At 45.8% G+C, this 15,499-nt stretch overlaps 1 long non-coding RNA gene across 1 annotated transcript in view; it reads right to left on the minus strand.

Moving 5' to 3' along the window:
* The window catches only part of LOC138250490 (uncharacterized), a 237,223-nt gene extending 223,626 nt beyond the window's left edge, over positions 1-13,597 (minus strand). The window contains exons 1-2 of the long non-coding RNA XR_011195022.1: positions 13,557-13,597; positions 10,539-10,621 (exon numbers count right to left, since the gene is read on the minus strand). This is a non-coding gene — a long non-coding RNA (uncharacterized lncRNA). The remainder of the gene's footprint in view (positions 1-10,538; positions 10,622-13,556) is intronic.
* Between the last annotated feature and the right edge of the window lie 1,902 nt (positions 13,598-15,499).

A 15,499-nucleotide genomic window follows, 5' to 3' on the forward strand; every position in this document is an offset into this window, starting at 1 on the left:
GTATGTTAATAAATTGAGAACTTCTATACCCTTTGGGACTAACAAAGATGAGGAACTTTTTGTACATCTTTGATTATTTTGAATACTAAGGATGAGAGCAATGTTGTTTCAGTGATTACAAAAATAATGACATTGAAAAATAATTATATATGAAAAAAAGATTTATCTGTCATATAAATTGGCCATAATTCAATTAAACAAAGTACTTATTAAGTTTGAAATAACTGTGCAGAAATTTCTTACCAACTTCGAGTGGATTGATGATTTATAATTAGAGTGCATTTATCATAATATTGAGATGTTCCTTTCTTGTAAAATATGTTGACAAATTCATGTTTAAGATGTATTGAGGTATAAACACTGTTGCCTTATGGTTTATGAAGTTAACAGAAATAGGTATAAAAAGATTAGTTGTGTGTTATATTTTTCAAAAAAACAGTACTGCAATATCCACAATGCATTGTAAAAGGTCACTACCTTTGAGCGTATAAATAGTAACAGAAAGAAAAGACTTTCAAACCGAGAAGAAGGCTGTTAAGTCGAAACGAGTCGTTCTTTTTGTTTATTGCACTGAATAAATCAAGTTTATTTGCCTTTACGGAGTGCGCTGCCAGAAGTCTTTGTTCAAAATATATATATATATATATATATATATATATATATATATATATATATATATTTATTTATTTTTAATTAGTGTTATTGGGGGGCCCCTTACATGGGGCCCTCGGCCTGGCACTGGGTATGATGGCCATGCAGAGGCACAGGGGGCACTGGTCCCCCAGGCTGGCCATTTGGGTGGTGGGCATGATTCCTGACTTTACTTAGACAGGAGTCATGTTTGGGTGGTAGTGCGTCAGGAAATGAAGCTAGGCTGGTTAGCGGCATAATTATTGCCCCTAACCAGCGTAGCATGTCATTCCTGGCCCACTGATGTGTTTTCCCCTCCTGCCATTTCACCCCCCCCACCTCGCTAGCGTCTTTTGTGTAGACGCTAGCCTGTCCTTTTCGCCAACATGTGCCATTCCATTGATTTGGCGCTCTGGAATGGCGCTATGGATTTTGACTTAAGACCGCACGAACGTAGTCTTGCGTTAAAATCCATAAATATGGGCCTAAGGCTCTAGAAGCTCGTATTAAATCACTTGAAAAGGGTGAGAAGACTCTGGCCAACTGAGAGGTACGCAGGCAACTCACCCTGGTGCAACAACAATTCGGCCAGCTATTTATCTATGAAGTTAAACTAATATGGCGCGCCAGGCAGAGTAGAATCTACCAAAGAGGGACCAATCAGGTAAATTATTAGTTCAACTCTGCCAACAATCATGTGTACAAAACTTACAGTTAGTAAGGCGCAACTTAACACCCTCATAACAGATCCACATGCACTGGCCCCAAAATTAACTGATCCTGGATTTTGTGAATGACTTACCTTTGTGTACATTGTCTGCAGAGGAGAGTCTGAGAGGAGGCCTTGACGGAGAGCGAACTTGCTCTCGTACTAAATGGCCTTTGCATGGGCAAAGCCCCAGGCCTTAATGGATTCCCAAGTGACTTTCTGAATGCTTGTGTGTCTCAATTGGGTAAACATCTGTAGGAGGCTGGCCCGGCTTGTAGTGGGTACCAAGGGGTACTTACACTCTGTACCAGGTCCAGTTATCCCTTATTAGTGTAGAAGAGGTGTTTCTAGCAGCTTAGGCTGATAGAAGGTAGCTATAGCAGAGCAGCTTAGGCTGAACTAGGAGAAATGCAAAGCTCCCACTATACCACTGGTGTCATACGCACAATATCATAAGAAAACACAATACACAGATATTGTCATAAAAATAAAGTACCTTAATTTTTAGTATATGCCTAAAGTATCTAAGTGAGTACCCTCAGTATGAGGATGCCAAATATACACAAGATATATGTACACAATACCAAAAAATATGCAGTAATGGCAAAAGGAAGTAATGCAAGCAATGTAAAGTTACAGTAGATTGCAATAGGAGCACATAGGTATAGGGGCAACACAAACCATATACTCCAAAAGTGGAATGCGAACCACGAATGGACCCCAAACCTATGTGAGCTTGTAGAGGGTCGCTGGGACTGTAAGAAAACAGTGAGGGTTAGAAAAATAGCCCACCCCAAGACCCTGAAAAGTAGGTGTAAAGTGCACCTATAACCCCCAGAGAGCACAGAAGTCGTGATAGGGGGTTTCTGCAAGGAAGACCAACACCAGCAAAGCATCAACAGTGGATTTCCAGACCCGAGTACCTGTGAAACAAGGGGACCAAGTCCAAGAGTCGCGACAATGTTGGGAGTGGGCAGATGCCTAGGAAATGCCAGCTGAGGGTGCAAAGAAGCTGCCACCGGATGGTAGAAGCTGTGGATTCTGCAAGAACGAAGAGGACTAGGAACTTCCCCTTTGGAGGATGGATGTCCTTCGTCGTGAAGAAGCTTGCAGAGGTATTCCCACGCAGAAAGACTGCAAACAAGCCTTGCTAGCTGCAAGGGTCGCGGTTAGGGTTTTTGGATGCTGCTGTGGCCCAGGAGGGACCAGGATGTCACCACTTGGATGAGGAGACAGAGGGGGCGCCCAGCAAGTCAGGGAGCCCGCAGAAGTACCGGATCAGGCACTTAGAAGAGGAGTGAACCGGAGTCCACCCGAAGACACAAAAGGGAGTCCCACAACGCCGGAGGACAACTCAGAAGGTTGTGCACTGCAGGTTAGAGTGTCGGGGACCCAGGCTTGGCTGTGCACGAAGGAAATCCTGGAAGAGTGCACAGGAGCAGGAGCAGCTGCAAATCACGCGGTACCCAGCAATGCAGTCTAGCGTGGGGAGCAAGGACTTACCTCCACCAAACTTGGACTGAAGAGTCACTGGACTGTGGGAGTCACTTGGACAGAGTTGCTGAGTTCCAGGGACCACATCCGTCGTGCTGAGAGGGGACCCAGAGGACCGGTGATGCAGTCTTTTGTTGCCTGCAGTTGCAGGGGGAAGATTCCGTCGTCCCACAGGGGATTTCTTCAGAGCTCCTGGTGCAAGAAGGAGGCAGGCTACCCCCAGAGCATGCACCACCAGGAAACAGGCGAGAAAGCTAGCAGGATGAAGCGATATAAGGTTGCAGTAGTCGTCTTTGCTACTTTGTTGCGGTTTTGCAGGCGTCCTGAGCAGTCAGCGGTCGATCCTTGGGCAGAAGGTAAAGAGAGAAGTGCAGAAGAACTCTGGTGAGCTCTTGGATTCGGTATCTGAAGAATTCCCCAAAGCAGAGACCCTAAATAGCCAGAAAAGGAAGTTTGGCTACCTAGGAAGGAGGATAGGCTAGTAAGAAAGGTAAGAGCCTATCAGAAGGAGTCTCTGACGTCACCTGCTGGCCCTGGCCACTCAGAGCAGTCCAGTGTGCCAGCACACCTCTGAATCCAAGATGGCAGAGGTCTGGGGCATGCTGGAGGAGCTCTGGGCACCTCCCCTGGGAGGTGCAGGTCAGGGGAGTGGTCACTCCTCTTTCCTTTGTCCACTTTTGCGCCAGAGCAGGGCTGGGGGATCCCTGAACCGATGTAGACTGGCTTATGCAGAGATGGGCACCATCTGTGCCCATCAAAGCATTTCCAGAGGCTGGGGGAGGCTACTCCTCCCCAGCCCTGACACCTTTTCCCAAAGGGAGAGGGTGTAACACCCTCTCTCTGAGGAAGTCCTTTGCTCTGCCTTCCTGGGCCAGGCCTGGCTGGACCCCAGGAGGGCAGAAACCTGTCTGAGGGGTTGGCAGCAGCAGCAGCTGCAGTGAAACCCCGGGAAAGGTAGTTTGGCAGTACCCGGGTCTGAGCTAGAGACTCAGGGGATCATGGAATTGTCTCCCCAATGCCAGAATGACATTGGGGTGACAATTTCATGATCTTAGACATGTTACATGGCCATGTTTGGAGTTACCATTGTGATGTTATACATAGGTAGTGACCTATGTATAGTGCACGCGTGAAATGGTGTCCCCGCACTCAAAGTCCAGGGAATTTGCCCTGAACGATGTGGGGGCACCTTGGCTAGTGCCAGGGTGCCCACCACTAAGTAACTTAGCACCCAACCTTCACCAGGTGAAGGTTAGACATATAGGTGACTTATAAGTTACTTAAGTGCAGTGGTAAATGGCTGTGAAATAACGTGGACGTTATTTCACTCAGGCTGCAGTGGCAGGCCTGTGTAAGAATTGTCAGAGCTGCCTATGGGTGGCAAAAGAAATGCTGCAGCCCATAGGGATCTCCTGGAACCCCAATACCCTGGGTACCTTAGTACCATATACTAGGGAATTATAAGGGTGTTCCAGTATGCCAATGTGAATTGGTGAAATTGGTCACTAGCCTGTTAGTGACAATTTAGAAAGCAGAGAGAGCATAACCACTGAGTTTCTGGTTAGCAGAGCCTCAGTGAGACAGTCGTCACACAGGGAACACATACAGGGCACACTTATGACCAATTTTGTTGTTAAATATCGAGGTCAAACTCCTTGCAAGGGCACTTGCAAAACGATTGCAATCATACATCCTAGAGTTAATTCACCAGGACCAGGCTGGGTTTATGATGGGTTGGGCAACACACCATAGTATAGGGAGAGCCTCTAGTGTGCTGGCTTTAGCCAGTTGCCTCGGAGGCCCAGATGCTATCTTAGCAGACCTAGACAGAACATTCGACTCTGTAGACTGGACATATTTGTTCACTTTATTACATGGGCTTAATTTTGGACCCAGATTTATCACATTTATTCAGCTGCTATATACAGATATATCAGCATCCGTCAGAATCACTGGGCACACCTCCGAGACCTTTCAGATACAAAGGGCTACACGCCAAGGATGCCCACTTTAAACTTTATTATTTGCGCCGGTGACAGAACCCTTGGCTGAATGGGCCAAAATAGATTCATTGGTTAGAGGCTTTGAATGCCCCCCCAAGATATCTTGGAAAGAAATACTTTATATGCGGACGATATCATAATTTTTATGTCAGACCCCAATATCACTGGGACGCGTATACTTGAGAATATATGTATCTTTGGGGTGACATCCGGCCTCCAAATAAATATAGGTCCGCCATCCTACCTCTCAATGGATATGAGATTCCCATGTACTGGGCACCAGGCATTTGAGTAGAGGAGAAGGGTTCTAAATACCGGAGGATGTATCTGTCGACAGACGAAGACTGGTCATGGAGTAAAAATATTGAGCCGTTGCTGGGCAAGACACAAGGAGTATAAAACGTGGTTGCTTCTTCCTCTTTACCTTATGGGAAGGTCCTCGATTTTTAGATGATTTCCCTCCCTAGGAAATGGGATGGAGGGACTCCTCATATATCCTTGGCCACATGCTTCTCTTCTATGCTTGAGGATGGTATAGCTGCGGTAGATTTGTATTCATATTATGTGGCTTCCCACTTCCTAGTTGTAGGAAAGTACAGACTTTTTGGGATGGTTACCTCCCACGTTTTGTCTGCTGTCAGTATGCTTTGACTGTTTTCTTAAGGATCCTGCTAACCAGGGCCCCAGTGATTGTGCTCTCTCCCTCTAAATTTTGTTGCTTAGGACTGCTCACCCCACAATAGGCATACTGGTGTCCCCATATAAGTCCCTAGTATATGGTACTTAGGTACCCAGGGCACTCGGGCAACAGGGGTTCCCCACTGGCTGCAGCATGTATTGTGCCAATCAAAGGAGCCCATGCAAAATGTGTCTGCAGGCCTGCCATTGCAGTCTGCATGAAAAGGTGCATGCACCCTTTCATTAGATGTCACTGTACCAGGTCACTAAGTCACCTCTACGGTAGGCCCTCCAAGCCAAGAGGGCAGGCTGAAGGTACTGGACTTCGTAAGTGCGGGGAAGCCATTTTACCCGTGTACTGGACATAAGTCTCTATCTGTGTCCAGGCACATAATAGTAACTTCGAACATGGGCATGTTTGGTATCAAACATGTCAAAATGATACCTCAATACTGTTGCCAGTATTGGTTGATTGAATCCATGCACTCTGGGCTCCTTAGAGGACCCCCAACACTGCTTCTACAGGTCTTCTGGGATTCTGAAGGTAGCTGCGCTGCTGCCACCCTTCAGACAGTTTTCTGCCCTCCTGCTGCTTGACCAGCTCAGGCAGAAGAAGGCAGAACAACAGATTTCCCGTGGGAGAGGGAGGAAACACACACTCCCTTTGAAATAGGTGCTACATGGCTTGAGAGGGGTAGCCTCCTCAAGCCACTGGTATAGTGTGAAGGACACATTTGGTGCTCACCTTGCATAAACCGGTTTGCACCAGTAGAGGGACCCCTGGTCCCTGCTCTGGTGCAAAACTGGACAAAGGAATGGGGAGTGACCCTCCCTTGTCCATCACCACCCTAGGGGTGGTGCCCCGAGCTCCTCCAAGTGGCCACTTGATTCTCCCATCTTGAATCCAAAGTGTGCAGAGGCACCTGAAGACATCTGAGTGGCCAGATAAGGTAGGTGGTCACTGTGCTAGGTGACCATTTACGCCCTCTCCCCCACCCCCCCCTTTCTGGGCTATCTGGGTGTCCCTCTCGGGTGGGTCCTCTGATTCAACGTGCAAGATTCCAGGAAGACTCCTCTGCATGGTTTATTTAATCTTCTGGCCACTGGTACTGCAACTAGACCCTCCAGGAACTGTCAATCTGTAACATCAGCGAAGACTCCGCTCTGCAACATTGTTTCTCCGGCTCCTTCCAGCAACTGCAACACTTCCCCAGCTGTGCATCCTCTAAGGGAAGCAAGTCTTCAGCCTTCACAAGTAATAACAAAGAATCTCCCTTGGAGTGAAGGAGTCACTCCCCTGCATCTGCAGGCACCAACTTGGACGACCGGCTGTGTGGATCTGCTCTCCTCCGGTACTGCGTGAATCCTGCATCACAGGTGGTGGTCTGGAGTGGTCCCTTTGGTCCTCTCTAGCAGCTGTCCAACTTGGGAGATGGTAATCCCTTGCCTCTCCTTACAGGACAGTACCCCTGTTCACCACGACTCTTGCAGCTACCAAGGCTTGTTTGCTCCTCCTCCAGGTCTCCTAGATAAGTCTTGGCTGCACAGCTACGTCTAGAGAGTCCTGGCTGTGCCTACACTTCACTAATAAGGGATAACTGGTATAAGGTGATATCACCATAGTTGCTCACCACACACCAGACCAGCTTCCTACTCTAGTTATTAATAAATGGTGGAGCGGCCATCATAATGACCCCATTTATGCAGCTAAAAAGTGGGCGGTAGGCGGAACCTCCATACTTGGCTTGTTATACAATGACCAGAGGTCCAATTACCTACCCCAGGTGACACAGGTAGTGATCAAACTTTGGCATGAGGCAGGTGGCCCAATTGGAGGACTTCGGAAGATGAGACCTGATAGGGGTTACATTGTTAGGAGACATAATGAACGGGACCCATTTAAAATCCTTTCAAGAACTGCAGAATGAATACCATTTGCATCGCACCCAGTTTCATAAATACCTGCAGTTACGTCATGCTCTACTGCCTTATGTTAAGTCCTTGGCAAAGCTGCCTGATTTCACATACTTGCAGTGCAAGCTCTTGCAGGGAGATATGGGAGCTCACAAGCTATCCAATATATATCACTCTTTGATTGTTAATAGCCCACAAACACTGGATGCTCTGAAATGGTCCTGGGAGAAGTAAGATATAATCTTAGGTGATGATGATGACTGGGTCGAAGCAGTGCAGTTGCTCCGTGAGGGGCTATTTCCGCACATGTATGCTTGACAGAACTGAAATATCGCCTTAGGGTGTATTATACAAGGCAGCGCCTTTGGCGCGTACGTGTGACAGCCTCACCACAATGCCTTCAGTGTCAAGGATCGGAAGGCACATTTATGCACCCTTGTGGGAGTGCCATGTGCTGAAATTCTGCGAAGGGGTTATAGAATGTCTTTGCACAGTCTTATCACTACACATACCCCCTGACCCAAAATTAATACTTCTAAACATGGCTGAATTCATAAATAAAAGAAGTACTGCGCATTGGCTTTAATTTCCTTTCAATACTCATTTATTGAAGGGAAAATAACTTTAAGAGACTGCCAATTCCTATACTTGTACCTGACCCATTCACAAATAGAGAAGTCATCAAGACTGTTATTGTTTATATTATTATATATTTATTTTATTGCACCCGAGGCTCAAAAGACCAACTTTCAATAAAATGTTTTTGGAGAAGAAAACTGGGATAACCCTAGAAGAACTTACCTTTTCAGATGGACTGGCAAAAATTACATTAATACATGATTTAGTGTAAGGAATAGGGCTAATCTGGGTGTATCCAGGGCCATTTAGATGCATCACTTTGTAAGTGTCCTGAAAATGTAAGTCACAAATTATACTTAAAAGTAATTTTGAACTACAAACCAAGTGGACTGTTGACCATGACACCCTACGCTTTGTATCAATGAAACACTTAAAATCACTACCTACAAACACATTTTTACTACATATCAGAAATTGAAGCAATACATTCAAAATATTGTCCTTATAATTCAATTAAGTTGGACAAAAGACATTAATGAGAATTATATCATGCCCATTCCATATACCCTCCACCCATGACAAACTTCATTAACCACTTTGTTAACCTCCTGGATGGTAAAGCCAGAGTTTTGAAATAAAATTGGTACTTCAGTGTTTCTGTCTAAGTTATAGCCACACCAAATGGAAGAGCCACAATCCCATTTTTCCTGCAGTAATAGAACGTATGTGCCATGCAGCACATTTCAATGGTAAGAGCTCAAGTATACCAATAGATATGTTATAAATATCTTGCAGACTGTACTTCCTCTCATTTTCCCTGTGGGGATATGATTCAGTAAGACAGGTACATGACACAGGCCTATTCTTATTCAAACTGTCACACTGCTCCTTAGGGAGTTGATACTTGAGCCTTGTAACACTTGGATTTTGTGAAATATGTTCTTGTGCTACTCTAGCTTTACAGGGATTATGTTGTGCCTTCCTTAAGATTTGCGGATCACTCACAGTGATGCCCCTTATATAGACATCACCCTGCAGATCAGCTCCCCTCCTTGGTCATTTCCCTGATGGAACAGGAGCAAGGAATTAGAAGAAGGCCTCCTGCAACATTCAAAATATTGACAAAAATTTGTATTTCTGGATAATTTCTTGGAACCCATCTACTAAGGTTAACAATCCCTTAGAGTAAACCACAAAGTATCTTGTATTTGGTGGCACTAGAGGGATGTCTAAAAATACTAGAAAGTACACTCAAAGGACGTTACAGACGTATAATTACCCTTATGTTCCTCTATAGTCCTGCCAACATGTTTCTGCCCTTTGACAGACTAAATAAGTATTGGGCATTCATCAGGGCTTCAACTATGGATCACTGTGTTGTAGTAATGTTTAACTTAAGCTGTGCAAACGAAGAAGAGGGAACCTACCTATTTTATGAAATTTATTAGGTTACTATACCTGATACATTCATAGTGGAGCAGGGAGTTGGAAATCTCCCAATGCTTTGCATGTTATTACTCTGAATTATATGCCCAGCAAGATGTTTTGCCCACTTCACATTCCTTGTGACTTCCTAAGTTCAAAGCAAGGTGGCTGCAACCAGTCCTCTGTGCATCAAATCCACCCAAGGTAGTCCATCATGTGCCAAAGTTTCTGTGCCCCAATAGCCTCCTAGTTCAACTGGCTACCTCTATTTTAACTAAATTTCAATTTTACAGACTCCTTTCTAAGACTGTTGACGTATCAGGGGCCCAGAAACCTTGGCACATGGACTACCTTGGGTGGATTTGATGTTCAGAGGACTGGTTGCACCCACCTTGTTTTGAGCGTTTTTGGCAGATGGGGCGATGACGTATACCTGTCTACAGTGTGAGACCCGGGAGGGCAAGTTCCTGCATACTATGTATGGTCATGTTGAAAAATGGAGTCATTCGGGATAAGGGTCTTATTCTGTCTGCGGAGGGTTCTAGGGTGAACAATCCTGTTTGATCTGATGTTAGCCCTACCCCAAAGAAAACGACAGCACCATTGTTCTTGTTGATCTTGTCACTCTGTTTTACTGTAGTGATGTTTACCTTCTTAAAACCAATAAAATGTGTTGGCAAAAAATATATAATAATGTTTAATCATGCAAAGCTTTTATAAACCTATACAACCTAGCAACCTATATGTGTTGCTTTAGGAAACATAACAATGCAAAGCACATTTTTAAACAATTTTTACATTGACTACTTTAAATTGGCAAATTATGATTTATCAGATGACATTACATATTCCAGAACCCAGGCCGCATGGTTTAGGCACAGTAGACCCTGCATGGTTTATATGAACACTTAAAATAACTGACATGTTTACAATACAGTTTTAGTTTAGAAAGCCAATTTCAATAATATTATTCATCAAAGTTTACATTATAAAAAAATAACATTAAATTGAGTATAACAAAAATAAAAAGTAATTTCAGTTTTAATTGTATTATTTAAAATATTATTTTAAATTATAAATTAGATGTATTAAACTTTGTAGCTTACCAACTTCATTAGCAGCTTCAATGCCGAAATATTTTCGAAGACCACTCTCACGATACAAGACTTTCAGCCTAACGATGTTGAACCTGCGGCACAAATTGCAAGACGTTACTAGTATTTGTAATGTGACGGGTAACCCTCGCCCACTTCTGCCTTCTTTCCAGCAAAGGATAACTCTGTCTCACTCTGTCTTCCCCAAGCGTATGTGGTGGCCAGTATAGTACCAGCCATTGCAAAGCTTTTACCTCCCTTTCCTCAAAATTAACCTGACTCACCCCCTACCTACCTCTAACAGACACAAACAAACTATACATAAACAAAGATGAGACAAACAATGACAAATGTACAACTCAGTTAAGGTCTGTAATAAAATAAAATAACTAAAAAAAAAACTACAGACAATACCAAACAATACTAAAACAGTAACAGTACCTGGGGATAAGTCTCCGGGCACCGATGGTTTGACCCCTGCCTTTTATAAAGAATATGGGGACATCCTTGCCCCCTATTTGCTGGAGGTGTATGAGGAGTCTCTGGCGACGGGGTCGCTTCCGACCTCCCTCCGGGAGGCTTTAATAATAACTATTTTGAAGCCAGGGAAGGACCAGACGCGATGCGATTCGTATCGTCCACTCTCCATGATAAACATTGACAATAAGATTCTTGCAAAAATGATAGCGACCCGACTACAGCCACTACTCTCTAGAATGGTGCTTCCAGATCAATCGGGCTTTATTCCCGGGAGATCCACGAGCCATAATTTGCGCACTTTCTTTGCGGTGCTGGGAACACTAGAGACAGGCGATGATGTGGCTGCAGTGTTTCTTGATGCGGCTAAGGCCTTTGATTCTCTGGCCTGGGAATATATGTTTGCGCTTCTGAACCGAGTGGGTCTCAGCGCGCGTTTTGTGAATTGGATCAGGTTGCTGTACACTCTGCCTACTGCCAGGTTGCGCCTTAACGGGGGTATATCAGCCCCATTCCAGGTCTCGCGGGGAACGCGACAGGGCTGCCCGCTGTCTCCGCTTCTTTTTGCGGCTGCTATGGAGCCTCTGGCAGCAGGACTGCAACAGAAATATAGTAATAGCGGCCTACAATTCCGGCAACGTCCTGTCTTGATATCTTTATATGCAGATGATATCGCGATATATGTGCGCAATATCGGGCAAAATCTAGATATCTTACTAGATGAAATTGTTCGCTTTGGGAACTTTTCTGGGGTCACTATTAATTGGTCGAAATCAATGATCCTGCCACTAACCCCTAGTGTAGAGAGATTCGATTCGATTCGCGATACCCTTTGGTTTGGGCAGATGGGCCAGTACGTTATCTAGGCATACACCTGTGCCGCGACGCGGAAACGCTTCGGCTTGCTAATTACGGGACAGCGCTGACATGGCTAGAGGAAAAGGTGGAGGTCTGGAGAGCTCTGCCCCTTTCGCTGACTGGTCGCATTGCTATTGCTAAGATGGTGGTACTCCCTAAATTTTTGTATTTATTCGTGAATCTTCCCCTGCCACTCACTAAGGCTTATTTCCGGCGCCTGAGATCTGCGCTTGTACGGCTGGCGTGGGCGGGGCGTCAGCCCCGCATCGCTTGGGAGAAATTGACGCTGCCATTTGAGCGAGGCGGATTGGCAGCCCCAGACCTGGAGTTATATTATCACTGTGCACAGGCACATTTCGCGTACTATTGGCTGAATCCGACCCGTTATATGCCACACCTTGCACGTGGAGTGATTCTGTCTGGCCTGACGGCTTGGTATGTGCGCTCGGCGGGCGGGTTCCCCCCCGTTCTAGAGGAATAGATATGCTCTCCTGCACTGCGGGAGCATGGAGAGAGTTGATGCGGCGGGCTGGGATGTCGGCTCCCTTTGCTCCATCGCTGCCTGTTATGGCGGTGGCGGATGCCCAGATGTTTCTGGATGGAGGGGTGCGCGGGTTTCTACGAGACGCTGACTTGCTGGGGCTGGGAGACTGGGTGGTGGACGGCCGGCTGTTGGATGTCCCTGGTGCACTCTCGAACTGTGATGGCACCCCGATGCAGCGCTTTTGTGCTCTCCGTGTCCGCGCTTTGTTGTGGGATCGTTTTTTTGAAGAGCTGGATGCTCCCTCCGAGTTTCGGGCTTTGGAGGCACTCTGTAGCGCGAGATCCCCCTCCAAGTTGATAACCAAGCTGTATAATGCTGTGCAGGAGCGGGGGGCGGCCTTGTGGTACCCGCTCGGGTTGCATGGGAGAGAGATGTGGGGGAGCCCATACCGGAAGCGATGTGGCGCAGCTGCTGTGCTCATATGAGGATATTGTCCCCGAATTATAGACTGCGCTTGCTGCACTTCAAGTTTCTGCACCGAATATATTATACGCTTAGGAAACTACATTCCATGGGACTGCTAGCGGACACACGCTGCGCCCGCTGCGGAGCTCCGGACGCGGGCTTCTTTCACCTGGCATGGGAGTGTGCGGAAGTGTATAAGTTTTGGGAGAAGATAAGACGGTCGATTGTTGAAATGACAGAGGAGGAGATACCCCTCTCTCCTAAGATAGCGCTGTTGGGATATATGGACGAGGTGCATGGCCCGCATAGACGTTTAGTGGGCCTACTCATGCTGCTGGCTAAGCGAAGAGTAGCAATGTGCTGGGGCCGAGGGAGAGCCCCCCGCAGATCGGATTGGTTACGAGATGCGGCTTTCTGCCATGACCAGCTGTTAGTATACTGGGAACTCATGCCAGAGAGATCCCGTCCCAAAGATATTTGGAACCCTTTGAATGAATACCTGGCGGCGCAGACTGAGAGTGCTGTGTGACTGATGTCCCCTATCTGCGCGTTTCAATCCCCCCCGAATAATGCGAGGTACCTTGCTGCTGAATTAATGTTTGTTTCTTTGGTTTGTGCTTAACTGAATAAAACAATAAAAAAATATTTTTTAAAAAAATAAAAATACAGTAACAGTGACAATCACACCAGACAAGCTCTCAAAACCCTGTCAAACGTGCCATAATCCCCATAAAACACCTCCTCACATTTACAATGTCACCCTCCTGAAGGAAACGTGGCTTCAAATCTGGTTTCTATTTGGAGGGGATGGAAGGAAGAGGGAGAAACAAAAGCAGGCAGTACTGGGTTAAGAATTTTTGTGGCACAAAAAACAGTACTAAAGTGAAAACACAACACAAGAGCAAATAACAAAAATAGAGTAAATGTCAAGAAATAAAATACCAGAATCACAAAAATGCAATTAGTAGAACCAGAGATATGCAATTTCTAAACTTTTAAGTAGATATAGCTCCTAAAACCACATAGTGCCACTCAAGGTCATCTGGTAATGCTAGACCAGGGGAAAGTGACAAATTCCGGCTGACCGCAATGGAACATGGTCCAGATAAAGGAAGCAGGTTAGCCCCGCTGTCAACATTCCTTCTCAAAATTCAGCATGACAAGTCAAGTTCACAGTGGAGGAGGCCTCGAGACACAGGGAGAGCATTGCAGATGGTCGTTCATGTAGGGCAAAGAGAAGGCCTGACATCTCGGACGGTTGACGATGTATCACAAAGGTTTGGTCAGGTGTCAAAGATGGTCATTACAGGAGCTTCAGATTGACGGTTACCTCGGGCTATCTTTGCTTCAGCACAATGTGCTGATGTTGTGTTGCCAGTCATCACTGGCAGGTGCTGTAGGCGAAGAGTCGATAAATCAGAGCTTAGCGTTGGCAGCCACTGTGGACAGCAGATTCTTAGTGAAAATGGGCCTGTTTGCTATCGCAAAGAGCTTACAATTTTAGGACTTCTCCTTTCTTGCAGCAGAATTCATTCTGATGCCAGCTAAGGGTCCAGAAACTAGGGAGGCACCTCTTGAGAATCACGGACACAAGCTAGCAAAGGTCAGCAGGGCTCAGGGAGGTCCAGCTGCAGGCCTTCTAGGCAGTTGTCTGGAGCTTGTTGTGGACCTGGTTGCTGACCTCCTGTTCTGATCTACAGGGGAACAAACTGACCATTGTAGTCACCCACAATTAGACTGGGATGAAGGAAGCAGGTCCTGTCTCCCTTCTCAGACAGCAGGGCAGGCCTCAAGCAGGCAGGCAGTCCAAGAGGAGCAAGGCAGGTCTCAAGGAGCATGGCAATTCTCTGGTAGCAGCAGGGCAGCCCTGTGGAGAACAAGGCAGGCCTCAGGCAGCAGGGAAGTCCTACAGAAGAACAAAGCAAGGCAGTCCTTCTATGGTGTCCACAGGCCCAGGAGTGTACTAAAGATGTGGTACAGAAGGCCCAATACTTATACTCGGTGCTAGAATTTGACGTGAGGGTGATATTCTAGCTGTCCTACATCAGGTTCTTAAAAGTGCTTCCCTTATCACTTAGCACTCTTAACAATCAGGTAAGATAAGGGATAACAGTGCATTTTTGTACCTGAGTTTAAGGATACCTTATGGAGACAACTAGCAAGCTATTCAGTCATGTGATATACGGCACTGGCTGCAGGTACCAAATGGTTAGGACAAGAAAACAGCAACTTCCTAAAAGTGGCTTTTTCAGAACTGTGCCTTAAAAGTTGACATTACCCATTAGTATGTGTTTCAATTGCAATTCTTTTGAGTCCAAACTTGGCTTTTCTATCTGTTCCCAATCAAATGTTAGAACATAATCAAAGGTAATAAGGTAACCCAATGCTATTCTATGGGCATGGTAGGCCTTAAATTAGTGAAAAATGTGTTTATGAGTTTTTCAAAACCAGGACAAGTACAACTTAAAAACACATGTACTACCTTTTAAAGTAAATGCACACTACCATGTGGGCTGTTTAGGGTCTACCACTGGGGTGACATGTTTTAAAAAGGAAGGTTTAGGCCCAGCAAAAGGTTTATATTGTCTGATCCAAATGGCAGTTTTAAAACTGCACCATAGACTGGAATGGCAGGCCTGAGATGTTTTAAAGTGATATTTAAGTGGGTGGCACTATGGGTAATGGAGTT

Source organism: Pleurodeles waltl, chromosome 1_1 (genome assembly GCF_031143425.1).
Source record: "Pleurodeles waltl isolate 20211129_DDA chromosome 1_1, aPleWal1.hap1.20221129, whole genome shotgun sequence".
Taxonomy (NCBI): domain Eukaryota; kingdom Metazoa; phylum Chordata; class Amphibia; order Caudata; family Salamandridae; genus Pleurodeles; species Pleurodeles waltl.